Source organism: Lepisma saccharinum, chromosome 9 (assembly GCF_977018435.1).
Source record: "Lepisma saccharinum chromosome 9, izLepSacc3.1, whole genome shotgun sequence".
Lineage (NCBI taxonomy): Eukaryota > Metazoa > Arthropoda > Insecta > Zygentoma > Lepismatidae > Lepisma > Lepisma saccharinum.
In genome coordinates, this window is record NC_139237.1 from 5,226,940 (window position 1) to 5,243,046 (window position 16,107).

Consider the following 16,107-nt stretch of genomic DNA (forward strand, 5'->3'; position numbering starts at 1 on the left):
GAAGATGATGGCACTTTGGAATTTAAAATACATATTGGAGACAAATTATATTTAGAAAATCCTGTAGTATCAGCTGCTGAACACCCTATAGTTGCAATATTCCTGTTTACATATTATGTCTAGACAAATTATTGTTGATGAATTACATAGACAGGCCCGACATAATTTTAAGAGACTCCCAGTAGTCACAAAGGGCATAGATGATTTATGGCAGAGCGACTTGATTGAGTTGTCAAGTGGGCAGTTGAAAAACTTAGACAAAATCAACAAGGGCTACAAGTATCTACTCACTGTGATAGACACATTTTCAAAATTTGCCTGGGCTGTGCCACTCAAATCCAAGACTGGAAAATGTGTTACAGAAGCCCTCAGGACAATCATCAATCATTCAGGAAGATCACCGCGCTATTTGCAAACAGATAATGGCAAAGAATTTTATAACTCAGTGTTTCAACAATTTATTAAAAGCCAGTCAATAAAACATTATTCGAGTTACAGTGATCTCAAGGCGTCAATTGTAGAGAGATTCAACAGAACCCTAAAAAATCTTATGTATAAACAATTTACACTTCAAGGTAATTATAAATGGATTAATATTCTTCCAGAACTTCTACATAAATATAACAACTCGGTCCATTCCACAATCAACATGAAACCCTCTGAAGTAACTTCATCTGATGAGCAAAAATTGATCAGGACTGTTTATTATCCTAGATACCAGCCAACAACAAGAAGGGCCAAATACAGGGTGGGCGATCAAGTAAGAATCAGCAAATATAAGCACTTATTCAAAAGAGGCTTTACGAGAAACTGGAGCACTGAATTATTTACAGTGGTTCAAGTTAAACCCGGGACCCTTAACACATATATAATAAAAGATCACCGAGGAGAAATTCTCAAAGGCCGGTTCTATGAACAAGAGCTCAGCAAAACTAAACAGCCTGACACATATCTCATAGAAAAAATCATCCGCAGAAAAGGCAACAAGTTATTTGTCAAATGGCTGGGTCATCCGGAAAACAGCTGGATCGATGCAGACAAAGTGATAATATGAGCACCTGGGATGTTATAAAGAGGCTGCCAGAACCTGAACAGCAGAATAAGAGAAATGGCAACTTGCTGCCTGACAATATTAGGTGTCTTATTGTTGGGCCATCTGCTTGTGGTAAAACTACACTAATGGTTGATAATTTTTTATTGGCACCCAACTGGTTAGACTGGAAAAACAGGCACTTGTATATCTTCTCTAAGAGCTTGGAACAATTAAAATATCAGCAGCTGATGAAGCTATATGATGGACTGGATATTGCCACTTTTGAATCAGATGTTAAGCCACTTCATGAATGTCTCGATAATTCTGTTGTTGTGTTTGATGACGTTATACTGGATAATCAAAACAAGGTTAGAAATTTCTTTACACAGGGCCGACACAAAAACATTGATTGCTTCTACCTGGCACAGACTTTTTCTAAAATTCCGAAGCAGCTGATCCGAGACAACAGCAATTTTATATGTGCGTTTCATCAAGATCATACCAACCTCAAACACATACATGATGAATATGTAGGTGGGGATTTGAGCTACAATGATTTTTCCAAGTTTTGCAGCAGGTGCTGGAACCAGGACAGTTATGGCTTTGTCACAATTGATATGACAAGAACACCCAATAGTGGCAAATACAGAAATAAAATCAACGATTTTCTAGACGTTGAGACATAAATAAACAACCATGAAACGACCAGTCATTGATGATCTTAAGTTAAGAGATTATCTTGTAAAAAGATTTAAGGGATGGAAATCAGAGAACCGTGGAATTTATGAAAAACACAAACAAACAGAACAGCCTGTCATTGATGCTATTAATAATTTAGGTAAGAATATCAAAACTGTTACAGAGCAAAATCAAGATTTGATCACAGAGCTTGTGCCTGTAGCTGCTAGGAACATATTAGATTATCCATTCACCCCACTTTCCAGTATTCATACACCTAGTCCTATTGCTCCTAGAAGAATCGAAGCTACTCAGGATCCTATTGAATTGGGTCTTCTTGCTCAAAAATATTTAACCACACCTAAAGACAACAAAGATGAGGTTTTTGGCTTATATGCCGACACAGAGCTTGATGGCAGCATTATTCATAGAATCGGTAATTTCAGAGTAACTTTTATGGGGGATGATATCATTGTTTATTCAGAATCTCGTCTCGGAGAAAAAGGTGCTTTTGTTAAGTACCCCGGCACACCTGGATTGTGGGAACTGATGACTAGGAAGAGGCCTGGCAGCTATACAGATCAAGATTATGAGCACTACAAAGAAATATTAATAAAATCAGATGCTCTATACCAGAACAATGATCCCACACAAAAAAGAGTCAAGTCGAGCAGTGGAGCAAAATACAATAATTTAATCAAGCCCATATGGTCACAAATTAAGACTGGCAGTGGAATCAAACAATACAGCACCCTGCCCAAAGAATTTGTGTGGGTTGATGATGTCAGGAAACTTGTAGATAGGTTATTGGTGATAGCTGGGGAGGAAAATGCTGGCAACCACAATTTTTACAATGAAAAGGTTGGAATTATGGACATGATAAGCACAAAATTATCTAATTTTATAGTGAATGACCCTAAGGGCATTGGATATCTCATAAAAATTATTAATACTCTACCACCTAAATTTTGGAATGTTTCTGAGGGTCGGGGGTTGGTTAATGACATCATAAACAAGCTGCCATTTGAACTACACATTCCAGGCTATCAGTATTGCGGTCCGGGCACAAAATTGGACCATAGATTAAACAGAGGGGACCCTGGTGTTAATCCTTTAGATGCTGCTTGCAGAGACCATGACATTGCATACAACACAGATTCTGATCTTGACAAGAGACATGTTGCAGACAAGAAATTAGAAGAGGCTGCATTTGGTAGATTTGTAAGCAAAGATGCTTCTTTGAGTGAGAAAATAGCAGCATTGGGAACCACCATAGCTATGAGTACCAAACAAAAACTGGGGTGGGGGTTGTGAACATGTATATAATAAACCTACAATGAAGGCCAAGGGTGTTATGTATCAAATACCTTATGCAGGTCTTAAATCTCTTAAAACTATTGACAGTCTTTTGACCAAAAAGCAGCGCAAGAAAAAAAGCTCTTGTCTTGCAAAGGGGCATGGTATGAAATTGTTGCTTAGCACCCCCCAATTAAAAAAATTACAGCAATCAAGAAAAAAATCACATGTGGGGGGGTTCATATTTACCATCCCTGCCATCTTAGCTGCTCTCGGGGCTGTTGGGAGCTTGGCTGGGGGATCAGCTGCCATAGCAAAAACAGTAATAGATGCCAAGAAGAATAAGGCAGAATTAGATGAGCAGAGGCGCCATAACCTGGCCATGGAGAAACAAGGCAAAGGTGTTAAGAGAGCCATGAATAAGTTTAAAAAAAACAAGAGCCGCTTACAAACCAAGATATTGAAGCTTTGATCAAGCCACTGGGCATCAAAAATTTTAGAGGTGTGTACATGTCTGATTCTTTACCGGAACAACCACTCAACAAAGAGTGTGGCATTGTTAATTTGGATGAGTACAAAAATCAGGGCACTCACTGGATCTGTTATCTTAAATATTTAAACAATGAGGCATTTGTGTTTGATTCATTTGGAGGTGTTCCACCTGAAAATTTAGTAAAATATCTAAAATCAGCTAATCTTTATTACAATAATGCCCGTGTTCAAAACTTCAAAGATGTTAATTGCGGACATTTGTGTTTATCTGTTCTCAGATATATGTCTCAAATAAATAAACCATCAATTGAAAATTTTCAAAAGGCCTTGTGGTATTTGAAACATCATGGGGGTATTCCATCTCACCAGCCAAAATTCAATATTGAAACTCAAATTGCATGATGACATAGTGTATCCCAAAACAATAGCTCTCAGGGCATTTTACGGCATGTACCTGATCCCAAATATTACGCACCACAACAACACAATTGCAGTAGGGGATCAAAAAATTGTCATCACTCCAGGGCAGTATAATCTGTCCACTCTAAATGCTCAATTACCCAGAGGTGTAGTGTTAAGTCAAAATTCTGTCACTCACAGAGTAGAGATTGTATCTGCCACGGAGACAGTGCATCTGGGTACTATAGGAGAGCTGCTAGGCTTTGAGAACAACACAAAACTCGAACCAGCCATCAAACACACTGCTATGAATATACCCAAATTCTTAGCCATAGAGACTCTTAATATTCACTGTAATGTAGCCGAGGGTATGATCACCAAATCAAATGGCATAGGCACTCACAAAGAAACCGGCATCATTGCAACATTCAAACCTAATTCTGAATTCATGGAGCCCATCATCTACAATCCATCCCCAACATTATATTTTCCCGTGTGTCACAACAGAATAGATTACATTGAATTGATGGTCACTAATGAAAAAGAAGAATTAGTTGATTTTGCTGGAGCCACAACAACTGCTATCATAGAAATTAACATTTAAATAAAAATACATACAATGGAAAATATTGAGAGTTATGAGCTACAATCATTCCCCCCAAACAGGAGGACATTTGCAAATTTAAATCAACCCAACACGGAGGTTGAGGTTGATCTTGATGTAGGGGACGGCTTTATACACCCCCACAGAGCAGATCTATACATCAAATTTGATGTTGTAAAGCTCGATGGAACAGATTATCCTGCAAATTCGAACATAAGACTGGTGGACAATTTTGTACCGCATCTCTTCTCTGAAATTGAGATCAGAAAACATGGCGTTGTTATAAACAGAATAGATTATCCCGGCATTACCTCCACAGCTTTGGCCACATTAAAATTATCCAAAACCGAGGCTTCTTACTACAAAATAGGCGGATTTGAAGCTGGTGATAAGATATTATCTAAAAACCACACAGTGCTGTTCCCTATGCGCCTGTTGCCAGGATTCTTCTCGGATTACAAAGATATCATGTGGAAGGGTGGTTTAAGAATCACATTTAGAAGAGCTGCAAATGATAACAATGCTTTGATGAGGTACAGTGCGATAAACCCCACAGGGGAAGCTCTGCCTAATACCTTACCTGATGAAGGCAAATGCATTATTCAGACTATGGAGTTAAGAATCCCCGTTGTTGAATATGAGGCCAGTTACGCTCTTAAATACAAAGCTGATATTCTAAAAAATCCGCAAATTCCTCTGCAATTTTACACATATCAATGCGTACAGAAGGTTGCCACTGGTACTTATTATGAGTTTGATGCTACAAACTCATTCTCCAGTATTCAATTTGACATGCCTGATTTTGTGGTGGTGCTGTTTCAGACTGGAAGACACAACAATCAGGAAAAAAATTCAAGTAGATTTGATAACTGCAACATCAAAAACATATATCTTAAAAATGGCAGAAATGAGGTATTCCCTAGGGAAAATTATAATTTAGACATGTCCAAGAATGATTTTCTTAAATTATATGAGGCTTTTTCTTCCTTCAAGCGCGTCACTACTGGCAATACTGACCTGTACTACGCACCAGATGAATTCAAGGAACGGAGACCCATGTTTGTAATTAACACTTCGAAAAGAAAACAGGTTGTGGTTAATGACAGAACAAACATTAAAATTATCTGTGAATTCCACGAGGCTTTACCAGATGACACCATATGTAGCGTTATTCTCATAGGTGAAAAATCATATATTTATGATGTGAGAAATGAGCGGGTCACAGAGCAATTCTAGAAGCACGATTCAGGGCTTCCCCCATGGCGCAGTGGTAGCGTCATTGCCTTGTAATCAAGAGGTCCCGGGTTCGATACCCGGTGGAGGCACAAGTAGTTCGGATCCCACTTTAAAACTGTAGGGCCAGTCCCGATTAGCCTTACTGTGCATAAAATGGACTTAAAACAGCAACTCAAACTAGAAACACGATTCAAACACAGAAACTCTTTGGATATAAAACAATACTTTACCGTCAGAAAATATATTACCTACCCATTTTATGCACCTATGCTTACGAGCAGAAAAGCTTTTACCTACTAACACAGCACATTTGCCATTGCAATTATTCTGTTGCGACAAGATCAACCCTTTGCATGACAATATCCGAGAAGGCAATTCCTCAATATGATGGATGGTCCCTGAAAGAGTGCATAGTGTAGATAAGAATTTCTCTTTGAGTTCCATGACAAATGACATGTAATTTCCCTCGGAAAAGGCACAGTACAGGTAATATCAACAGATATAATCACTCATGCATTTACTAATGTCTCTTTGATGATGAATAACTCTCTGAAAAGACACAATAAAGATTATATCTATTGGCATACAACTCCCGGGCAAGCATGATTAATAGTTGGCAGAAACATGGGACTGATCAAAAGATTGGAAAGAACATGGAATGTTTACTTGACCTCCATTCTATTGTATTGATTATGCAGTTTTGCTCGTATTGTTGTTACCCAGATAACAAAACTCTGGTGATTCTTAATAGAGAATAATTTTGCTCTGTTATACAACATTTTACTAAATTTAAGATCTGGGGGCTATTAACAGAGCAAAATTATTCTCAAAATCTCACGTATGGAATGCCACATCTCTCAGGACTCGAACCCAAAGCCTCTTGTTTACAAAACTACAATATTAACATTTTGCCATCAGATTTTATGAGGACTCAAACCCGAACCTTTTGATTACAAGACAATAAAAACCATGCACCACACTCCACTCGGTCTCAGAACCCAATAGATATCAATTCAAGATTCCTGGAATTTTGACAGAAAAACATACTATAAGCTTAATTTCTGGTGTAGCCAAAAATTGACAAGTTTATAGACAAACTAATGCAATTTTGTAAATCTGCTTGAGGGGGGGTTTGATATTTTCTGAATTATAAAATTCTTGGGTTAGGCAGGTGCTACACTTGAACAAATAGACATGTTAAGCAAGTTTTAAGTATAGCAAATCTGCTGGAGAGGGGTTCGTACTTTCTAAAAAATTCCCGAGGGCATTTTTTACAAAAATCTTGAATTATAAGAGCTCCACGCTTGAACAAAAAGCTCATGTAACCATGTTGAGCAAGTTTTAAGTGTAGCAAAGCTGCTGGAGAGGGGTTCGTACTTTCTCGTCCTGTCCCCACCACAAACCCCACTACTCTTTTGTTCTGGTTAATTATTTTTGGACATTCGAGGTATCCTCACCGAGCGGTCTGCATAATGTCTGTTCCCCTTCATGGCCATTTGCACGGGTCGTCGTCTCCTTTTCCCTTTCCGCCCGTAAACATACAACCTTCACCCTTTTAGCAGACTCCAAATCTTCACACACCCAGAGAACTTTTGTTACCTCCCGACTATTCCCATATCACAAATCACATTAGATATACGACAGCCATAGATCTTTTACAGGCGTTACCGCAGACGGATGGTTCTGTTGCCGACGAGTTATTTCATTTTTTGTTAACCCTGCACAAAACCTTTAAACTAAATCTTTTAGATTTAGAATCATTATTGTTGATGGCTTTTGCATCAACAAAGGGACCCCTTCGAGAAACTTGGTATGACTCTCTCACTGAGAAATTTCCATGGCCGATGTTTATACGCGTTATTTGGTATCGCCTCGTTCCTTTTCCCAAAATGCAAATGTTGCTCGATAAATACCTACTTCGTCCTCAGCGAACAGATTAATTTCTCTCCACCTATTTAAATGACATTTACGATGCTTATCATGTATTACCTATTGATTGGTCTGAACCTAGTCTTTTGGAATTTGCGTTACTGAGTTTGCAGGATACCACACGTCTGCATCTAATGGGGTTCGGTCGACCGACTTCAATCTCCAATTTCATCTGTTTATCTAGGGAAATATGGCCTATGGAATTACTCCGGGTGGAGCAACAAGTGGAGAAATGTAAATTACATCCTATCGATTCTCCTCTCCCACAGGCACTTGTACCTGTAGCACACCCCCTACCAACCTTACCTGTATTTTCTTCTCCTTCCTCTTCCTTGGATGGTTTAAAACAACCCGATGATTTACCTTTTAATGTCGTCCCACACAATAATAATAACTTATCGAATATTAAGCCCTCTCATTTCGGTACGGACCAATCTTCATCATCGGAGACCACGACTATAACTCATATAGAACACCCCTTGACCATTATTGAAAAAGCAGTGCCAATTATACACGCCACTTTGAATTCTACACCGAGTCGTCTTGTCGATTCGGGAAGTTCCGTGTCATTAATTGCGAGGGGATTTTTAGCCACCTTACGTCCCATACCATCTCCTCTTAAAGACACTACTCGTACGTTACAAACAGTCAATAGTCAATCTATATCCCTTGACTCACGCGTGGTTTTGACATTGAAGTTACAGGGGTTGTCCTGGAAATGGACCTTTTGGATTTCTGAAACTTTACCCTTTCCGGTTATTCTCGGTTCAGATTTTTTTCACATTCTAAGGGTACTATTTCCTTTGACCATTTAGTTGTTTCCTTTCCCTATTCCAATGATTCCATTCCTTTCGCCTCTTCTGTACCTCAGGCAACAAAACATCAGGTACGACTTAATGAGGACGTTAGTCCCCCTCAACCAATAACTTGTCTACCAGTATTACCAATTTCTTACAGGAATATGATGACGTTGTTACAGAACGTGTGGGTAGTTGTACGCTGGAACCTGTTTCCATTCCCTTGATTACTAATGTTCCTTTTCGTTCAAAACCATTTCAATTAAACCCCACGCAAACAAATATTTTACGTCAGCAAATTCAGGAGTTGCTGGATCACAACATTATAGAGGAGTGCGCCTCCCCCTATGCATCCCCTTGTTTCCTCGTTGATAAGAAGGACGGCGGTCATCGCCTTGTATGCAGTTATAAGCATTTAAACCGACATATTGCCTTATTACAATTTTCCACAAAGCCGTATAGATTTGATTTTTCAACATTTACAAACCGCTAGAGTATTCTCCTGCTTGGATCTTTGCAAAAGTTTTCACCAGATTAGGTTAGACGAACCTAGTAAAGACTTAACGGCTTTTGTCACCTCCTTTGGTCAATACCGGTATACCAAGGTTCCATTTGGTATTAATCTCGGTACTCAACTGTTGACACGGGTTTTGGATAAAATCTTGGGTCCCTTCAAATACAAATTCCTGGTTAATTACGCTGATGACGTTTTGATCTTTAGTCCAGATGAGAAAACTCACTTCACTCATCTTAAATTGGTTCTTCAGGCATTTCGAGAGGCCGGGTTAACTGTAAACCCAGTCAAATCCAAATGGATGCAAACCGAGGTCAAATACCTCGGATATATTTTACGTGAGGGGCAACTTGTTTTAGACCCCCACCGTATCTCTGCGATTCAAGACTAGGAACGTCAAAGCTGTCCAGCGCGTTTTGGGATTATTGGGGTACTACTCGCGCTTTATACCATCGTATTCTGACCTTACCTCCTTTTTAACAGATAAAAAGAAAAAGGGTCTTACATTTATGTGGTCTCAGAGTGATCAACAACAATTTGATCATCTTAAACAGGTTTTTCTTAAGCATACTGTTTTAGCTTTGCCAGATTTCTCAAAAGAATTTCTCTTGCAATGCGATGCTTCAGGATTGGCTCTGGGGGCTACCCTGAACCAACGTATGCCCGATGGGTCACTACGTCCTATTGCCTTTGCCTCTCGCAAACGTACGGACATAGAACGTCGACAATCCATATACGAGGCCGAATGCTGTGCCATTGTTTATGGATTCAAAAAGTTTGAGACCTATTTAACCGAGAAACATTTCACTCTTCAGACTGATAACCAGGCACTTTCTTGGCTTTTACGCCATCCTGAACAATACGGCAAATTTGGTCGTTGGTTGCTCTACTTATCTCGTTTTTCTTACTCCGTCGAGCACATTGCCTCTCGGCTTAATCCATTTGCCGATTGCCTATCAAGAATGTACTCACCTGATGAATTCCAGGTTTCTCCTTCACCTGTTACCTCTCTTGCATGTGCTGCTCCAAAATTCCAAATTATTCCTTTTAGTAAATCAGACATTCTTGATCTCCAACAAAAGGATTCTACTTTCCTCCCAATCATCCAGCAATTACGTGCCGGTCAATCTTATAAACATTATGCTCTTTATCATGACTTACTCGTATGGCAACCCCCACGTTCTAAGGTCTCTTTAGTTGTCGTTCCTCATACCCTTCAACACCTGATTTGCCGTTATTATCACGATACACCTGTGGGAGGTTCACATTTGGGTATTCAAAAGTGTACCAAGAAAATAATGTCCGTATTTTGGTGGCCATCATGTATCCAAGATATCAAAGCCTATGTTAAATCTTGCGACATTTGTCAAAAAGCAAAATTAGCCATACGTAAGCCTCCCGGTTTTTTGTCATCTGAGATCATCAAACACCCTTGGCGACGATTGTATATTGACCTTGTCGGTCCCTTGGTACGTTCGTCCAAAGGTCATTCCTATATTCTGGTGGTCGTGGACGCATTTTCCAAGTGGGTTTCTCTCTATCCTCTTCGGGGGCCCACATCCAATCAAATAGTGGAAAAACTTCGGTCTTTGTTTCTTATGTTTGGGGCTCCTTGTGAATTGGTGTCAGACAATGCTTCGTATTTTCGATCTCGTCACTTCAATTCCTTTTTGTTTGAGTCTCGGGTAAAGCATATTTATACTAGCTCTTACTATCCTAATCCTTCATTGGCTGAACGCTTTATTCGCAATTTAAAGGCCTCCTTGATAGCGTACCATTCAGATGATCACACCAAATGGGATGTTCATTTAAATGCAATTTCTTTTGCATTTCATACAGCTGTACAGGATAGTATTCAAACCACACCAGCACAGATATTGTTTGGACGGGACATTGACGGACCTATGAACTTTTTCTGGGAATTCAAATCTGATTCTGAATTGGCCGGTCCTCCTTCTGCTGACCGTGCAAAATGCTGGGCGCAGGCCCTTCATCACTTGCAAAAGGCTTGGGCTATGCGACGTGATAGATATGATCCTAAAAGGCAATCATCTTCCTTCAAAGTCGAGGATTTGGTCCTCTATAAAACGTTCCCACACAGTAACGCCTTTCAGAAAGTCACTGCAAAACTCCAACAACGTTGGGCAGGTCCTGCTAAAGTTTTTAAGGTTTTGGGTCCCGTAACCGTTCTGTTAGTCGATCCCGAAACGGAAGTTTTTCTTCGGAAGGTTCATATTTCACATATTAAATCCTATCATATTCGAGAGGAACCTTCAACAGATGTGGAATTATCGGACACACATATAGCTTTGCTATTGCAATCAAACCGGGGTCAGAATTCAAATCGCCCTTCTCGCCAATTTCACCCTTTATACTGCAATTTTTGCCGCAGAACTGGACACACTGCTTCCCACTGCCGACGTCGTCCCTCTCCGAATAATTACTCTCCTCATGACCCAGTTCCTCATATGTAGCAAGTATATTGAATATCACAATTTGGGTCTTGTTTCTGGTTGTTTGTTTGCCTTAGAATATTAAGAGTTTATTGATGGTTTATACTTTATACAATTTTTTGTGTAAACATCTTTTTCTATGTTTGGTATTTTGACATGCTTTAACTTATATCCATTAATATCTTGTTTTCCAGAGTCGATTCATATTAAATGTAAATCTTAACTTCCTTGGTAATAATTGTTTTTGTATATCATTTATTGCAATTTCTGGAGTATATTTAGGATTGACTGTTTTAATCAAAATTGTAATTGGTGCTCCTATTTCTTATTGTATCCCCCTCCCTTTAGGTTTCCTCTCCTCTTTCCTATCTTTTTTTCTCTTCTATTTTTTCTCTTCTAATTTGCCTTTTTATTTTATTTTCATGTTTCATGAGGAAACTATACATTATACATACTATACTTATATACATTATACATATTATACTTATACATTACCACCTCGGAATGATCATTCGACGCATCAATTGGGAAAGCCAACTTATCCCACCTGGAATACTACTTTTATAGTAAAACGTCTCCTTTTTTTGTGAAATTATCATCTTCACAGTGTTTATCTGGACTCCTTTTCCGCATATAAGTGATATGTAACAGGAATATTTTTATTGTGTGTACTGCTAACTGAACGTCTATCTGATGTAATGCCTTTTTTTAACGGCGTCTATACTCATACCCCATGTAAAGGGTATTTTTCATATTTGTCATGTTAACCTTGTTCAACTAGTTCGTTCATCTTCATTTTTTTAAGATTGCAATCGCCTTATTCATATCTATTTTCTTTCTTCACGTTCATTTGGATAGTATTTATCAATCATATTATTTATTGTGTGTAAATTTCTTACCAATATTGTGTATATTTCAGACATTATCTAGTCTAGTCTAAATGTAATCAGTTTTTGCATAACATTTTTTAGGTACTTGTTTGTATATATTACCACCTTGTCGGTGTGGTCTTATTTATTGTGTGTTTCTTATGGTTCTTCAACACAGGTCAACAACTGGGTAATTAACACATATGTATATATTTTTTTTTGTCTTTGGGGAATTTGTTTACTTATATATTAGGTGCTCTAGGGAGTAGAACCTTATTTGTGCATAGTTTACGTGCCCTTTTTACAATTGATTGTTTTTTTTCTTTTCGCTAGTTGGGGGAGTTTGTGACGTTTTTCTGCGCGAGTCGTAATAAAAAGTATTACGTTTAAAGTACGCGTAGAAAAGCCTCACATTTCCTCCTTCGTCGGTACGCCTTGCGTCTGTCTTGTGGGTTATTGGTTGTGCGAGTTACCGCTAGAGGTCTCCACTGTTATTTGTTCAGTGCGGCGACTACGAGCGTGCAAGCTCAGTAGTCCCGATACAGATGGCACTCACGAAACCAGCCAGCGAGCCTTGGAGGAAAAGAGAGGGAGAGAGTATGACGCTTGTTTAGAGCGAAACAGGAAGTCGCGGGACGAGACTTGTCCATTCACCGTTGATTACACGCTGGGGTATTGGACTCTCTCCATATTCGGATTACTACGCAAACTGCCTCGTTTTTTACTACGTTTCTTGGAGTAAGACATGGAAGAACTGACATATTGTGAAGAAGTGAATTTGGATGAGCAGAGTTTCGTCTGATCTTAGGACAGCTCGATTGCCGTATTCTTCAAGGTACCAGTCGCCGTTAGGACCATTTAGTTACAGATGGGATATTGACAGAGAAGAAAGTTTGAGGGACGTATCCAGAAACTACGTAAGAGTATGACGACCGAGGGAGAAGGACACCAAAACCCTATTTGATTCCATGGTGCCGGAGTTTGATTGGTCAGCGGGACGAGTTTTATCTTTGGTGATTGAGGTATGTACTTTATCAACCCCCTCTTTTTTGACATATTGTGAAAAGTGAAGTGTGCTGGATACATGTATCTTTCTGAAAAGAGTCACGAGTTTGAATATTGGGAGGAAGAAGGCACGAACGGCTAAACCTTCGAATTACCAGGCAAATAACGATATATTGTTGGTCAAAAATGAGTCGTCGTCACGCTTCGTAATAAAGGAATGTAAAGGTGGCGTTCAAACTTTAAATGTTGAGCAAGTGGGCCGTACACTAGCGAATTTTAGTAAATTACTACAGGGAAGGGAGAATACAGTTAAAGATAATGATTGGTTGGCACATGAAAGGATAAAATAAACGGGAGCACCAAAATTAAAAGGGGAAATTGGTTGCAAAGAAAAGTAGTGAACATTAATGTACTGTTGAATAATGACCTTGTTAAGTTTTAGATGTTATGGATGCCGACGTGTTTTGATGATTGTATGTTTTGTTCGCTCTCTTACGATTTAATGTATAAATCTCAGAGTAAAAAAAGAGATAATTGTTGAATCTATTTGAAAGTACATTGTGAGAGTTAAATGGGAAGGGTTGTTAATAATTGTTCATTGTATATGTTGTTTGATTGAAACGTTAATCGAGCTTCGTTGGGTGATTAGCGTAATAAATTCAGACCTAGCGTCTCAAATGGAATATTGATCTATGTTTTGACCCTTTACTCAAAACAACCGTAAAAATGCATTATCTGAATTTGTAAACTAATTGATTTGTATTGCAACAGATTTTTCGGAGACGGACACGTGGATTATATATATATATATATATATATATATATATATATATATATATATATATATATATATATATATATATATTATATATATATATATATATAGGTTGGCTCGTCAATGTAGTGTGAATTTTTCCAGTAATCTTGAATGTATTTTGCTTGGCGTCTTTTGATAGATCCCATATTTTTGGGCATGTTCTACATTAAGTTTGGTTCTCGTTAGACTGAGGCGACAGTGCTAAACACTTGTCAAAAGCCTCAAAAAACCGCGACTTTTGTAACTGGTTGGTTCTTTTGTTTTTTTAGCGTATGTCTATTAAATTGATCCCGGACTCTTTACGCGCTTTCCAAAAATTTTGATTACTTTCCTTACGTTCGCAACCACCACGTTACAATTACTATGAGGAAGAATTAGAAATTAGAAATAAAAAGAAAATAATTTTGGCAAAGTCTAGAGAAGAGACGAGACAAGATGATAGGATAGCCTGTGATATCCGGTGAATCCGCACAATATAATATAATTATATGTTTATTGAAATTATTAATTTCATATTATACAAATCACTTTATATTAACGGTTAAAAAATGTATAATAATTACTTTGTACAATATTAATTATGTTTTATGTTATTTATTGCGGTATACGCTGTATAAACGAGATATTTTGAACTCTAACGTTGCTATAGCAACGAGAATCTATAGTCATTATGTGGTAATGTGTGTGACAAAATGAAAATATAGGTAAAAGTGAACTGCATATAGCTCAGATATTTCATAGACCCATAGAAGTTGTATCTTCACCTTCGCGTTTCAGTTTGAAATATGTATGAACGAAAGCTAATCGTGCATATGATTGAGTAGTGAACGTCACAAGCCTCATTTTTATTGATATCGTTTTAATAAAATATTGTATGGTTAATTATAACCCTATTAAGATAATTAATAATAATAATTATTATTATCGCGGACATGACGGCTTATTACAAAATATTGATTCTTTGTTTCTACATCAGATTGAAACGTCCAATTAACAGAAGACGTAGGCTGCAATTGTTGATAGAGTACAAATTGTGTGTGAATATACCAAGGGAAAGGGAAGAAGAAAAGTACGAAACAAATATAAATATGCCTGAAAGGGTAAAATAGTTGGTAAGAAGTAAAAATCCATAGCTGAAGATAAGCAAAAGTTGTCAACTACTCAAAACCAATACATAAAGAATGAGAAATATGGAAAAGGTCAGGTACGTATCTAGAAATATATTTCCGGGCGGTCTTCAACCAAGTACCCCAAAAATAATAATAATAATAATGTTTAAATTAAAATAATAAAATTAAAATTAAGTTAAATATTAATTCAAATATGTAAATTTATTAATTGCATTTATTTTATTACATGATTACTTAAAAAGGGGCCCGGATTTTGATTACCTAAAAATTTTGAAAAATGACCTTTAAAATTACAACAAAAATCCTGTAAAATGACCTAACATCTTTGAAAAATGACCAAAAAATTAATAAAAAGCCCAATCTGTTTATTGAAAATAGTATTTATATATATAAATGTATTTATATTGTACACTTACTTTGTAGATCACAATCAATAACATTGGGAAGAATTCACAAATATCAGAGTATTACACACAAAAAAAAATAAGTATCCGGATACTTTCTACGCAGTCAAAGCACAAGTATTAATTGAAAAACATTTGGAGAGAAAAAATAATTTCACTGCATTAAAGGTGCATGAGTAGGCTTCAATTCTTACCTGTTATTCTGCAGCAGCATTACAGTAGATGACAGCGACCATTCGCAGGTTCTCAAAGGAAAAGGAACGTCGATTGTCGGCCAACACATTTCTGTACATTGAAAACTCTTTTCCACATCTACGTATGTCATTGGAGCATACTTGAAATGCACTACATCACTAGATTTAAGTTCCTCCTCGATGCCTGTCAGACTAAAGTCTTCTCCCCTCAAAACCCGATTAATGGAACACAACACTTTATATCCTGAGTTTTTGTA